The following is a 12,466-nucleotide window of genomic DNA, read 5'->3' as shown; positions in this document are numbered from 1 at the left end:
AGTCACCAGATCCTGCAAAATATCACACAAATTTATAAATTTTTCTCATTACTGAATTATTGCAAAAAAAAAAAAATCGTGAATGGTCTCCCAGACCTTCACCTCACCCTCCCCTTAATCATACTCTGTACCACAGCTAGAGTTATCTTTCCAGAACATAAATTTCATTATGATACACCTTTCTTCAAGTGCTTTAATGGATCTTCATTGCTCTCTGAATAGAATCCTGAAGAGGGTTTATAATATCCTAGTTGAGAGTGTGCCTGCTATCTCTCTGCTTCATCTCTTACCCTCACAATCTGATCTCAAACCACACTCATCTTTTTTTATTTTCCTTAGTTTGCATGCTTACCCATGCTAGAACTCTCTATGTACTGTTTTTTCCAAGAAAGACTTTTCTTTCTCTTTACTTAGCTGACTCCCATTCAATTCACAGGTTTAACTTAGTTATCAGCTCCTCCAGGAAGCCTTGCCCTAATCCCCTTAGCCTAAGTTAGGAGTCTCTTTTTGTGTAACCACAGCATCCTGTGCCTTCTCTGTCATTTATTAACACTTAGCAATTATAATTGCCTGTTCATCTGTCTCCCACCACCACTAGACCACAGGATCAGTTCACCTTTGTATTATCAGGACAAAGCACAGTAATAAGGACATGGTAGGATCTCAATAAATAGTTCTTAAGTAAGTACAAAGAGTAATGCAGATCCTCAGGAGCAAGGCACTATGTATACATTTACCTCCAGGAAGGCAGTTCAGTGCATGTCTTCACTATAATGAACAAAATGACAGCATGATTTTTACAGCATTTTGTTGACTATTGAGGAACAATTTGCATTTAAGACACATAAATCCCACACACACAAAAAATAAGCCCATTCTCCCCACCTCTACAGGAAGGAAATCAGACTATGATTCAGTTGCCAATATATGCCCTCCTCATTCTGAATTCACACAGAAGGCAGAAGCAGTAATGTCACTGTAGAGTTAACTGACTACCTTGGTGTCCTACATAATTCTGTCATTACCATAGTGCAATGAATAGTTCTCAGCTTTGCAGGTTCAGAAGCTCAATTTTATTACTTCATTTAAAAATGAAAAGCCGGCCAGGTGCGGTGGCTCCTGTCTGTGATCCCAGCACTTTGGGAGGCTGGGGTGGGTGGATTACCTGAGGTCAGGAGTTTGAGACCAGCCTGGCCAACATGGTGAAACCCGTCTCTACTAAAAATACAAAAAATTAGCTGGCTGCGTTGGCGGGCGCCTGTAATCCCAGCTACTCTGGAGGCTGAGACAGGAGAATCACTTGAACCTGGGATGCGGAGGTTGCAGTGAGCCAAGATTGCGCCTGCACTCCAGCCTGGGGAACAAGAGTGAAACTCCATCTCAAAAAAGAAAAGAAAAGCCAGTGAGCCTGACTTTCTCAAAAGGGGTTCTTCATCTGAACACAGAGCACAAAAAATTGAGTGACTATTTCTCAATTCTCCCAACGATGGCAAATAACTGGTACCATTCTAGACGCAGAGAGAAGTTAGTTCATTACATGCAATGAATACCTTACAGCTATTAGGACTTATTTCACTCCCAGAACTCCAGAGGGCCTGAATTATATGAAGTAAATTCCTGTGAGATATAAATATATCATACACACACACACACGCTAGATTTGTACTATATCTCACTATACTAGTATATATACTATGTACATATACTAATTTGTAAAACAAAATGCATATTGGCAAAACTAGAATACGGTAGCATTGTTAATCATAATGTGGATTGAAAAAATGTAGTCTGAAGAGGGGAAGGGTTAGATGTTTTTAAAGGATACTTTAATTGGTCTATCATATCCTGCTGACTCAGCCTTCCTCCCTCGAGAGAGGCCAGAATATGAGCTCTTGGAGAGAAGGAACCACATTTGACTTGATTCCACATTTTGCTGAAATTTGAACTCCTAATAATTAACATCGTGCATGGCATATACTCCATTTCATTGACCCAATGAATGGATGGATGAATAAGCTGTGTTATATTGCTTCCTAGATTATTTTCTATAGGTAGTTAATTTTACATGTGGTGTGTGGATTCTTGTTCATTCTTTCAACAAGAACCTTCAATGTGAGTGAATCCTAGGCGAGGAACTGAGACAGGTTATGTGTTGTACATCAGAATTCATGTTATTAAGGATTAATCTACTGCTTTACACATTTTAGTCATTATTTACAAAAAAAAAAAAAAAAAAAAGGTGGGCCGGGCGCGGTGGCTCACTCCTGTAATCCCAGCACTTTGGGAGGCCAAGGCGGGAGGATCACCTGAGGTTGGGAGTTCAAGACCAGCCTGACCAACATGGAGAAACCCCATCTCTACTAAAAGTACAAAATTAGCCGGGATGGTGGTGCATGCCTGTAATCCCAGCTACTCAGGAAGCTGAGGCAGGAGAATCGCTTGAACCCGGGAGGCGGAGTTTGCGGTGAGCTGACATCATGCCATTGCACTCCATCCTGGGCAACAAGAGAGAAACTCCGTCTCAAAAAAAAAAGAAAATCCATAATTGTAAAAACTATTTCTGTCATGCACACTGTCAGGTTCAAAAATGAACTGTAAAGAAATATTACTATCCAGTTTGGACACACTAAATGCCAAGATTTATAAACTTGATGACTCAAGTTTCCTCGGCCAGAATGTTACAGATTCTGTGGAAGTAGTACACCTTGATGAGTTTCCTATAGACATTCCAGGGACCAAAGGAAACTTTGAACTAGTCAGACATGTTTCCTTGGTTGACTGTCCTGCCATGATATTTTGATGGCTACTTTGTTGAACGGTACAGCAGTGATGGATGTGACCCTTCTGTTGATAGCCGGCAATGAATCTTGTCCTCAACCTCAGACTTCTCTGAACACCTGGCTGCCATAGATATTATGAAGCTGAAACATACTTTCATTCTGTAAAATAAAATTAATTTGGTAAAAGAAAGTCAGGCTAAAGAACAGTATGAACAGATCCTTTAATTGTATTAATATAAAGTAGAGTAGCAGAAGAGCCTCCTATTATTTTCATTTCTGCTAAGCTAAAATACAATCCTGAAGTTGTCCGTGAGTATATAGTAAAGAAAATTTCAGTACCTCCAAGAGACTTTACTTCAGAACCCCAACTTATTGTTATTAGGTCCTTTGAAGTTAACAAACCTGGCTGTGATATTGATGATATTACCAGGGAGTACAACTGGTGGCAGTATTTAAAAAGGTGTATTAAAGGTGGTCCAGGAGACAGGAGTCAGACTTGGTATTGTTCCCAAAAATAGTGAAGGAAAACTCACTGTAAAACAACCATTTCCACACTTGTATCACTTTTTGCAGAACACAATGATCCTCAGTACACTGCTCCAGGGAGTCTTATCGGAGTTGCAACAAAAATTTACCCAAAGTTCATAGAATGGCAGGGCAGGTGCTTGGTGCAGTTGGAGCTGTACCTAAGATCATCACAGGACCAGAAATGTCCTATTTACTGCTTAGACAGCTTCTAGGTGTATGTATAGAAGAAGGCAAAAAAGCAGGAAAAGTACAAAAGCTGTCCATGAATGAAGTTATCATAGTAAACATAGGATCTCTGTCTACAGGAAGAAGAGAGTGCAGTAAAAGATGATTTGGGTAAAATAGTTCTCACTAATCCTGTGTGCACAAAAGTAGGAGAAAAAATTGCCCTTAGCAGAAGAGTTGAGAAACATTAGCATTTAATTTGTTGGGATCAGATAGGAAGAGGAGTGGCCATGAAGCCAACAGTAGACGACAAGTGAAGAATTACAGTTAAATAACACAGTTAGGCAAAGTCAGAATTTCTCTTAGTAAACTGGGGGTGTATTTTCAAAGCCAAATGAGGGAATACATTTCACAGCTCATTACCTTTGTAGAAACTGTCAGGTGATCCTCACTTTTTGTGATGAAAATTTAACTTCTTCTACTTAAAGAGTTGGATATATAATAATGTCAAAAATGGTATGTTGATCAATTTAATATACATTTCAGCAGACATTGATCATTGTTAAACACTTTCAGATTTGTACTTCAATGCAAATGAAGTACAAATGAAACTTGAAATGAAACTGCTTGTTACAACAGGTCTTTGTTGTATCACACATACCACTGGACCTATTTGAAATAAAGTTTTTATTTTAAAAAAGAAAAGAAAAAAAAAGAAGGTGGCCAGACGTGGTGGCTCATGTCTGTAGTCCTAGAACTTTGGGAGGCCAAAGTGAGAGGATCGCTTGAGGCCAGAAGTTCGAGACCAGCCTGAAAAACATGGTGAGAACCCATCTCTATTTAAGTTAAAAAAAATTTACTAGTTAAAAAGGTAAGTTTTACAATATGTATGTGTGTGTGTGTGTGTGTGTGTGTGTGTATGTGTGTATATATGTGTGTGTATATATATATATTTTTTGAGACGGAGTTTCGCTCTTGTTGCCCAAGCTGGAGTGCAATGACACAATCTCAGTTCACCACAAGCTCCACCTCCTGGCTTCAAGCAATTCTCCTGCCTCAGCCTCCCGAGTAGCTGGGATTAGAGGCATGCACCACCGCACCTGGCTAATTCTGTATTTTTAGTAGAGACGGAGTTTCTCCATGTTGGTCAGGCCGATCTTGAACTCCCAACCTCAGGTGATTTGCCCACCTCAGCCTCCCAAAGTGCTAGGATTACAGGTGTGAGCCACCACACCCAGCCACGATACGTATATTTCATCACAATTTTTTTTTAAATTCATCTCAGCTAGGTGCTGTGGCTCATGCTTGCAATTCCAGAACTTTGGGAGGCTGAGGCAGGTGGACCACTTGAGTCCAGGAGTTGGAGACCAGCCTGGCCAACATGGTGAAACTCCATCTCTACAAAAAATACAAAAATTAGCTGGGCATGGTGGTGTACACCTATAGTCCCAGCTACTCCCAGAGTCTGAGATGGAAAGATCGCCTGAGCTGGGGAGGTTGAGGATACAGTGAGCCATGATCACACCACTGCACTCCAGCCTGAGCAACAGAGTGAGAACCTGTCTCAAAAAAAATAAATAAATAAAAAGTCTGGGCACAGTGGCTCATGCCTGTAATCCCAGCACTTTGGGAGGCTGAGGCAGGTGGATCACGAGGTCAGGAGCTCGAGACCAGCCTGGCCAACATTGTGAAACCCCATTTCTACTAAAAAAACAAAAATTAGCCAGGCACGGTGGCAGGCGCCTGTAATCCCAGCTACTCAGGAGGCTGAGGCAGGAGAATCACTTGAACCCAGGAGGCAGAGGTTGCAGTGGGCCGAGATCGCACCACTGTACTCCAGCCTGAGTGACAGAGCGAGACTCCATCTTGGGAAAAAAAAAAAAAAAAATTATCTAGTTCTCCTTTCTAATCCTGTACCTGGATCTTGACATTTATGTAACTTTAAGGTCTGTAGGTCTTGTTCATCTTTCATTGCGAGAAATATTTATACACTTTACCTGAGCACTGAGACTCTGTGAGCAATTGGGGCCACTCTTGGGTTACCTTTCCCTGGAATGAAGGGCTAGTTATCATCATGTCAAGTCTCTGAGTAATATATCCAAACATGAATCTCCAAGGAATCTAGTTTAATTGGATTTACACTGCAGTTAGAGTGGGTGTTAGGGATGGGGCACAGTGGAGAGTGGTAATCTCAATCTCTCTTCTACATTTATTGGAAAATAACATCCACAGATAAGATGGCTTCTGGGATTGCCCAGTGCTCTCTGTCCCTACTTCTATTATTGCAAAGTTTAGTAACCAAAGGAATCCAAAAGAAGTCAAATTAGATTTGTAGAGGAGAGAGAGAAAATTAAAAATTATGCAGCATGTACCAGATACTGCTGTTGTTGCTTGACATTCATTACCTCATTTGATTTTCATAACAAACATGTTATCATCTTTGGACTAGGAGACAAATCTAGTTATTCTCTGACTCTATAGCCCAGGCTCATTCTATTCTATTATGCTCACAGTTGCCTAGAGTCCATTTCTGTCACTGCCTCCTCCTGGAAAAAGCTGTGTTACCCTAAAATCAAAAATCTATAGCCAAACTTTTATGTTGGCATTCAAATGAGACTGCTGGCAGCAAGTTTATTCTTTGATGAAAGCACTTAATATTGATTCTCTGTTAAAATAGTTTGGGGAGGAGGGAGAGAAGGGGGAATGGCAGAAGAAAGTGCTTCTTTATCTCTGCATTCAGTACCTCCCTTGGCTCAAAAAAGAAAACAGAGCGACCAACTCATACAGACGAAAGAAATTAAACTTGATGCCTGAAAATCACTAAGCATAAATTTAGGCTTACACATTGTACTTTGCTACAAACAAACTAGACCTTGTTGACTTAATCATACCTAAATTGCTTTTCCAAGTTTGTCATGGGATTATTTTACTTTATTAGCTAGGAATAGACAAAGCAATAAACAAATAAGATAACTACATACTCTGCTTCTATTAATCACTTAATCAACTATCTCCCAACAAATGATCTGATTCTTCTTCCAAACAAGAAGACTTGTCTATCAAAATACTACTTTAAGGACATCAAATCCTTACAAATAAAATCTTAATACACATCAACAAATTTTATAAGACATCCAAATTAGAAATCTGTGCAAATAAACTATTAACCGCATGAAAACTTTCCAAAGGATTTTCATAATCTTTTATAGCTTATCTTAAATTGAAATTCACATTGTCACAAAAGCACTTCAGAGTTCTGTGTTTGCATTGTAAAATGTCTTCCGACACACTGGATGAGGGTAAAGTCAACAATTAGTTACTCTATAAACCAAATAAAATATGATTATGGGGTGCTGAGGAGCTGCTTGTTACTCAATGGAGAAAATTATTGGCTGGGCGCGGTGGCTCACGCCTGTAATCCCAGCACTTTGGGAGGCCGAGGCAGGTAGATCACTTGAGTTCAGGAGTTCCAGATCCTGGACAACATGGTGAAACCCCATCTCTACCAATAAAAATAGCCAGGCGTGGTGGCACGTGCCTGTGGTCCCAGCTACTCGGGAGGCTGAGGTGCAGGAATCATTTGAACCTTGGAAGCAAAGGTTGCAGTGAGTCCAGACCGCACCACTGCATTCCAGCCTGGGTGACAGAGTAAGAACCTGTCTCAAAAAAAAAAAAAAGAAAGAAAGAAAAGAAAATTATTTTATTTCTATCTGAACTTTAGTTTTCTCATTCATGAAGGATAGTATATAACAAAATCATCTCTTAGTACATTTCAGTCTTTAAGTTTCTATCATTTGGTTATTCAGTAATATGATAAACCAAAATATAAAATAATTCCTATCTAATTGTTAGTATGTAATGACATAATGAGACAAAATTATTAACAGGGGTTTTCAGACTAAATAACAATGATAAAATCTACTTCTCTTATTATTTTTCTAAATTATTATTTGATAACTAATATGCCTTAGTATCATTAAATTCTCTGAAAAATATAAATATTATTCTGGCCTTTCATATAACTAATTTCACATTAAAACCTTAATTTCTTAAAGAAGCATGTTTAGATTTGCCTTTTTTTTTATTCGTACCAATTTATGGGGTACATGTGCAATTCTGTTACATGCATAGGTGCATGTAGCAATCTAATAATGGTCAAGTCAGTGCTTTTAAAAACCTTAACTTTACTTATTTACAACTTGTTTTAATTTCTTTGACAAAATGATTTAACAAACAGCATCACAAGATCTCAAAATTTAATTTTAAGTTTTTCTTGCATTTTTAATACCTATAAGTTTTTAGTAGTATAAATTGAAATTCTCCTTGAAGTAAACCACATTCTTCTGGTTTTATTTTAAAATTTCAGATCAAAAGGAATTGTAAGTTTATATTATCCAAAAAAGAAAAAAGAAATGTAGTTTTGAGGTAGCAGATGGGAGGTTTAAAAATAATGCACTCATTTCCAAAAGATGCTATAATGAGCATGTTTCAGCTTTATAATAAAACAATAACAGAAATAGCATACCATGCAAATAAAATTCACATCTTCCTTTATAATAGGGCAAAATTTTTCTATCCCTCTCCTTTCTTTGGGGTCCATGTTTTTCCATGTTTCTAAAATAGTAGTAATTCAACTAAGCAGGGAAGATGGAAAATTATAGAATGTGTAGCATCTCTATATTTCTTACATATCTTGTATCAGATGAAATTAGTTTCTCATAAACCTTGTATCAGACAAAATATTTTTCTGCTATAGTTAGCATAAAATATTTATTTTTATGAGACCCACAGTAAACACCAAGCACCTAAAATGAAAACCATCCTTCCCTAGTAACCATTTTACAGTTATCAACAATGCTGATCATTGTAGACTGTGGATCCTTTTCAACACTAAAAGGATTCAAATTCCATGGCAATACTACTTGTACAGTAAGAATGCTTTCAAATCCTTCAGATGTTTAGTTGTCACTAGGTCCAATTCTGATATCTGATGCAAAATTTACATCAGTGCCTACTAAAAAAGGAACTAAATATAAGGATGTATTGTCGCAGGGCACAGTGGTTCACGCCTGCAATCCCAGCACTTTGGGAGGCTGAGGCGGGCGGATAGCCTGAGGTCGGGAGTTCGAGACCAGCCTGATCAACATGGAGTAACCCTGTCTCTACTAAAAACACAAAATTACCCAGGTGTGGTGGCGCATGCCTGCAATCCCAACTACTCGGGAGGCTGAGGCAGGAAAATCACTTGAACTCAGGAGGCGGAGGTTGCAGTGAGCTGAGATCACACCATTGCACTCCAGCCTGGGCAACAAGAGCAAAACTCCATCTCAAAAAAAAAGAAAGAATGTGTTGAAGAACAAAATGTGGTTTATGTTCTGTAAAAGTAGTTACCAGCATCTACTAACATACAATCTATCTGTAATGTTATTAGGAACTTGTCTTTTAAAGAACCAATATACATATATTCCCTTTATTTCTGTTACTCATAAAGATGTGGGAATTCTATCTAAGTAGATTTTAATATTTTTACTTCTTTTATCTAACAAAGTATAGGCTGCTTTAGAAGTAAGAGGCTAGGCTGGGCGCGGTGGCTCACGCCTGTAATCCCAGTACTTTGGGAGGCCAAGGTGGGCGGATCACAAGGTCAGGAGATCGAGACCATCCTGGCTAACACGGTGAAACCCCATCTCTACTAAAAATACAAAAAAAATTAGCTGGGCGTGGTGGCGGGCGCCTGTAGTCCCAGCTACTCAGGAGGCTGAAGAAGGAGAATGGCGTGAACTCGGGAGGCGGAGCTTGCAGTGAGCCGAGATCGCACCACTGCACTCCAGCCTGGGCAACAGAGCGAGACTCCGTCTTAAGAAAAAAAAAAAAAGAGGAAGAAGAAGTAAGAGGCTTTCTTTACCTCCACATTGATTTTCCAACATTTGTGATCTTGGTTCCTAAGATGCTCCTAGAAAAAGGTGAAACCTTTTTACGAATATGTACCCCTATATATGCTGCTCAAAAATCTACAGCTTTACCTTGCTCCTTCAGACTCAAGAAAACTTTGAGGTCATCTGGGCAATCCTCTCCTACTGTGGGAATCCCCTCTACAATACTCCTGACAGGTGGCTCACCAGCTTCTGCTTAAAGACTCCAAGCACAGGGTCCTCCCTGCTTCACAAGGTGTCCAATTCCACTCTCATATGTTAGAAAGTTCTTATTTTAAGTAGATATCTACTCCCTGCTGCCTCCACCCAGTAATCCAACTTCTGCCTTCTGAAGCCATATGAAATAAACTTGTCAATAGAATTTTTCTTCAAATAAAGAGATGCAGATATTTTCACAATTCTTCCCACATCCTTTGAGCACTGTCTTTCTTAGACAAGTGCTCAAATTTCTCAAAACCCTCTTTAAAATTGGGAGCTAGAAAGACTGCTCAAATACTCTGTAAGACTGAATGATACAGGGACATTATACTTTACTGAAATAGTCCTCATGTAATATTTCCCAGAAGAAAAGCTACGTTTTATTTCTCCCCACCTTTGAAACCCCTTAAGAAAGGAACAGTTGGGCAGGGTGTGATGGCTCGTGCCTGTAATCCCAGCACTTTGGGAGGCTGAGGTGGGTGGATCGCTTAGTCCAGGAGTTCGAGACCAGCCTGAGCAACATGGTAAAACCCTATCTGTACTGAAAATACAAAAATTAGCCGGCATGGTGGCAGGCACATGTAATCCCAGCTACTTGGGAAGCTGAGGCCAGAGAAATTGCTTGAACCCAGGAGGCAGAGGTTGCAGTGAGCCACAATCATGCCACTGCACTCCAGCCTGGGCGACAGAGCAAAATTCCATCTCAAAAAAAAAAAAAAGAAAAGAAAAAAGAAAAGAAAAGTTAATGGGGCCCCTGACTAGAAAGAAAGACCTTCTGTGAGTCCCCTCACTCTGCTAGAAATCTGGTCATCAGGCTCAGAAATCAACAAGGTAGACTTCAAGATTAATTGGTTGGAGCCCTGAAATTTCATGAAGACAAATTAGTACATTATCAAGCACAGATTACTTTTATTGACTAGTGGTCATTTTAATAAACAAAGAATCCATTAATTCCTTCTTGTAAGTAGAAGTTAATTTAATATTTTATCACCTTTCTTATTTCCAAAAATGTCTAAATCAGTCTTCTCTTATTTACTCTCTTTTTTCTACAATGATAAACTATGTAGTCCACTATAGCAAGCTATCTCTACCATATAGAAGAAATGAAATCTAATCCTTTGGTACCTGGGGAGCTCCTCAGTGAATCCTTTGCTATCACCATCTTGGATAACTCTCTAATGCTGCTTCCAAAAAAGCAGTGGTTGCTCCCTTTTACAATCCCACCAACAAGAGTTCCAATTTCTCCACATTCTCACCAACACTGGTTATTTTCTGGTGTGTATGTTTTTGGTTTTGTTTTTATTTTAATAGTAGCCATCCTAACAGATATAAGGTGATATTTCGTTTTGGTTTAGTTTCACATTTCTCTGATGCAAACAGAGAGAGGTTTTGCCTTCAAGTCTTCCACCTTTTGTTTCATGTTCTTTCCCATCCCTTATTCTTCCTTCCTCTCTAGCAGCATACCTTCTCCAATTCCAACTACTTGGTCCCTAACACAGAGATCAAGGGCACAGATTTACTAGAATATATAGGAACTTGAGGATATATACTACATATCCCTAAGGGAAATCACTGGCCATCTTTAAATCACTGATTTAAAGCCATCAATGGTCACTATTGTCCTTATTAGCCCATGTTTCTTCTCCTCTCCATAATAAACTCAATTCTAAGTTAATAAATATGAGTATGCTTATTTTTGTGCTCCTACAGCCTGTTAAAAAAGTCTTTTTTTCCAAGGCCTTTCTCTACCTCCTTGGTCTCAAATCAAAACTTTGGCCCTGGTAGCCATGTGATCTGCTGATTTAGATGGTGTCCTCTGCGCTCTTCCTCTAAGAATTTCTTTTTTTTTTTTTTTTTTTTTTTGAGACGGAGTTTTGCTCTTGTTGCCCAGGCTGGAGTGCAATGGCACGATCTCGGCTCACCACAACCTCCGCCTCCCGGGTTCAAGCAATTCTCCTGCCTCAGCCCCCCGAGAAGCTGGGATTACAGGCACGCACCACCACGCCCGACTAATTTTGTATTTTTAGTAGAGATGAGGTTTCTCCATGTTAGTCAGGCTGGTCTCGAACTCCCAACCTCAGGTGATCCGCCCACCTCGGCCTCCCAAACTGCTGGGATTACAGGCGTGAGCCACTGTGCCCGGCCTTTTCCCTCTAAGAATTTCTAACAAACTAGTCATCAGGTACCACTTTAGCTAAACCTTCATTTTGATCTTCCTATTCAGGATGGCTTTCTCCCAGCTACCTTTATTTCCAGTTTTCTAATGCTTAAGGATTTCCTAGTAAGCTGAGAACCTCAGGCTTCAGCTCATCTAAGACTTGGGGATTTTTCCCTCAAATCCCTTTTTGAGTCCTTACTGAACTTTCCATTTTACCACAGTATAATAATTGTATAAGGGCACCCTCCATGCACAACAACTTCTTTATGAGAGTATTGTTTTCTTGCAAATAAGTGTACATTACTTTTTCCTTAGAAGCAAATGTGATTTTTTTTAAGATGGCGGAAGGCACCAAACCATAATCTATTACATAGAATCCATGTCCTCAACACTTTGAGGGAAATAAAAATACACAAAATATGGTTCCTGCCCTCAGAGAGTTTATGCTGTATTTGAGATGATGAAATATATAATATTAATAATTTTTAAAATATATTGGGTAGTACATAATATGTGTCCTCTGTAATGACTCACTAATCATTAATGATCATATAATGACCATACGTGGAGGATGTCAGGAGACTGGCATTTGAGACAGGCTTTGCCTAACCCATTAAGATTTCAGCTAAGTTCAGAATATGTGTAAATTCATGGAGAACACTCTATGGACAAAAAGGAGAGGTGCCAGCAAATGCAGAGAGGTG

The 12,466-nt window shown here is 39.3% G+C and overlaps 1 protein-coding gene and 1 pseudogene across 26 annotated transcripts in view; one reads left to right on the top strand and one right to left on the bottom strand.

Moving 5' to 3' along the window:
- ANK2 (ankyrin 2) overlaps positions 1-12,466 on the bottom strand; it is a 698,346-nt gene that overhangs the window by 587,117 nt on the left and 98,763 nt on the right. The window lies entirely within an intron of this gene.
- Positions 1,487-3,790, top strand: LOC116478222 (eukaryotic translation initiation factor 2 subunit 3-like; annotated as a pseudogene).

Source organism: Hylobates moloch, unplaced genomic scaffold (assembly GCF_009828535.3).
Source record: "Hylobates moloch isolate HMO894 unplaced genomic scaffold, HMol_V3 SCAFFOLD_3, whole genome shotgun sequence".
In the NCBI taxonomy this organism is placed as follows: Eukaryota; Metazoa; Chordata; class Mammalia; order Primates; family Hylobatidae; genus Hylobates; species Hylobates moloch.
Note: the sequence above shows the minus strand (reverse complement) of the source record. Positions and strands in the feature narration are given on the sequence as shown.